Genomic DNA, 3,060 nt, shown 5'->3' on the forward strand with positions numbered 1-3,060 from the left:
CTAGCTTCTAGACTCCAAAATCATGTATTTGCTGCTCCTGGCTCATCCTGGAACTGCTCTAGATGTCTGAGGCTACCTCACCCTACCATCAAAGCAGCCTTCTCAACTTGGAATATCCTTCTTTCCTCCCACTGATGGGTTCCTCTAGTACCTTTCATTTTGTGGAGGGGCCCAGGGTGCCTTTCATTTCCCTCTTGGCCCTATTCCAGGCTCCCGGACTTCAAAATCATGCCCCTATGCCAAGAACCTTCATTCCGCACCACACACATGCCCTTTTCAACTCCTTTGTATGTGTGTCTTCCTGTATTAGAATATAAGCTCCCTGAGGACAAGGGCTCTTTCTTTTTGCTTATATTTGCATCTGTAGTACTTAGTACAGTGCCTGGCACTGTACATCCTTAATAAATGCTTCTTTCCTTCCTTGAGGTTAAGGATCAGCCATTCGTCTTTAAGGCGTAACCTTGGGAAAGTTATTTCCTTCCTCTGAGTTTTTTTCCTCTTCTGTAAAATGAGAGGACTTGACAAGCTGGTTTCTAAGGCTTCCTCCACTTCTGGCATCTGTATTTCATGGAACCTTTTATATTCTAATGTTCCTTCCAGCTCTGACATTTTGTGTTCTAAGATCCTTTCTAGTACTATATTTCATTAGGTATATATGACATTTCCAAGTGTGACATTTCATGATTTCAGGTGCTTCCTCCCCATACATCCTTTGTACAACTCCCTCAGCACAGAACTATATATAGCTGTATATAGGCTTCATATTTGTTGGGTAAATAATGAATGAGGGGAAGGCTAATGATTAAGCTTGAGGCAGTGGGACAAAGCGGGCAGTAATTAGGTAAATCCAAAGAACAATGAACAGATATCTTGGTCCCCTTCAGTCTATAAGGTCTTTATCAACGGTTTAATAGCCTTTATAAACCCATCTAATATCTTGTTTACTTGAAGCCTGGGAGGATTTGTGTTGGAAAATACCCCCGAATCCCTAGCAGCTTGTCTCTCCCCAAGTCTCTGATGGACCTGTCCAGGACAGGTCCCTGCCAACTCCAAGTTATCAGAGGGTCCACTTTCTGATACTGACAGAATCCCCCCAGGGAAAAGAGAGAGAGAGACAAGAGACAGAGACAGAGAGAGAGAGACAGAGAGAGAGAGAGAGAGAGAGAGAGAGAGAGAGAGAGAGAGAGAGAAACAGGAGGGAAAAGGGATAGGGAAAGGAAAGGGGGAAAAGGAAAAGGAAAGAGAGAGAAAGGAGAGAAGAGATGATGAAGAGGAGAAGAAAAAGAAATGGAGGAGAGAAAGCAAGTAAGAAAGGAAGAGGAAAGAGAGAAAAGGGAAAAGTGGGAGAGGCAGAGGAAAAGGACTTTCCTTTAAAGGTAAAATCGACTGCTCTGGAGACTTACTCATCAGACTCAGCTCAGCATGAGAAGCACACACCCAGCCCCTCCCTGCCTGCTCCCGGCTCCAGAGAGTAAATCGCCTCTTTCTACACACATTTCCCTCTTCCCCGCCCCCCCCATCTCCCACACTACCCACGTGTGCTTACACTGGCACCAGCATAGCATGGGCCTTTACTTTGCCTGCCTGCCATCAAGCTCTGCTCCACCAACCCCAAAGCTTTCCTTTTTTCCTTTTGAAATCAACTGAATCTCTGGGAATAGATTCGGGCTCGAGCCAGGGATAAACTCAAGTTCTTCCAAGACAAAGCATCCAGTGTGAGTCCAGCCATGAGGAATGTTAGAAAGTTTCTGCGTCTCAGCCTTCGCTTTCCTTGGGTTCTCAAAGAGCTGTCTGGCTCCCCTCAACAGATCCCTCCCAACCCACCCTCCCAAGTCACAGAGGCGGCTCAGAGTTCATTGTTAGAGTTTGCAGGGAGGGAGGGAGGGATGACCTGAGAATGATTCTGTAAGAAGTCAGGATGATGCTACCAGGGAAGGAGATTCTGGTTCGGTCTATCACTAATTCACTTTCTGACCCAGAATAAGTAACCTTACAGTGAACTTGTTTCCTCTCCTATAAAACAGGGAGACCCATTCCCTGCTTTGGTAACCTCACAGACCAATTGTTCCCACAAAATGTGATGGATGGAGGGACATCCTGAATTACTTGGTACATATTTTTTTTTTTACTCATTTGTATATATACAACATATATATGCTGCTCACCCACGCATATACACGTATCAATGGAAGTAAGCTTTTTGAAGGCAGAGACTGTTCCATTTTTGTCTTTGTAGCTCCCCCAACTCCCACCAAGCACAGTAGCTGGGCTAGACTGGGCACTTAATAAATACTTGTTGATTTGATTTGAATGGAAAAATATATAATAAAGCTGTAGAAAAAAAGTAAGGTATTATTTTAAGAGCAAGCCACTTCTCACTGAATCTCAGTTTCCTCAGTTGTCAAACGGAGACATTAGACGATCATAGGCTCATAGAACCAGCACTGGAAGGACACCAGAGGCCAGCTAATCCAAACTTCTCATTTTACAATTAAGGAAACTGAGGTCCAAGATTTAGTGACTTACCCAAGGTCACACGGGTAGTAAGCATCAGAACTGGGGTTTGGATCCAGGTTCTCGAGCCATCGCTCTTTCCCCGAAGTCCTTTGGTGCCCCTACATCCCCCATGTTTCCTTGCTGTGCTAGAGCCATACTCGAATAGCTACAACCCAAGGGGGCAAACAGCTGTGCCCCTTCTTCTTTCCGCTATCATCCCAGTCCTTTCGTAGGGACGGCTTGGAAATGCTGCCTGAGTGTCTCTTTCCGCGGGGTTATAGAAGAAACAGGACCTCTCTTGGACACCAGGAATGGATGGACTCCGAGACCCTGAGACCAGGGTGTTTCCTCTTCCTACGCAGACAGTGGCAGCATCCTAGGGTCCAGCAAATCCGGCCAGATCTCCCCCCACCCCCGGCCCCATCCAAGCCCTCCCCCGCGGAGGAGGAGCCTAGAGCTGGGCCTGTTAGTTAAGAGGCCAACACACCCCCAACACACCCCCTGGCTCCCTCAGCCAATCAGAGAAAACGGGTCCCGGCCACACATTGCCTCTATAAACCACAG

Source organism: Vombatus ursinus, unplaced genomic scaffold (assembly GCF_900497805.2).
Source record: "Vombatus ursinus unplaced genomic scaffold, bare-nosed wombat genome assembly UNPS02014775.1, whole genome shotgun sequence".
Lineage (NCBI taxonomy): Eukaryota > Metazoa > Chordata > Mammalia > Diprotodontia > Vombatidae > Vombatus > Vombatus ursinus.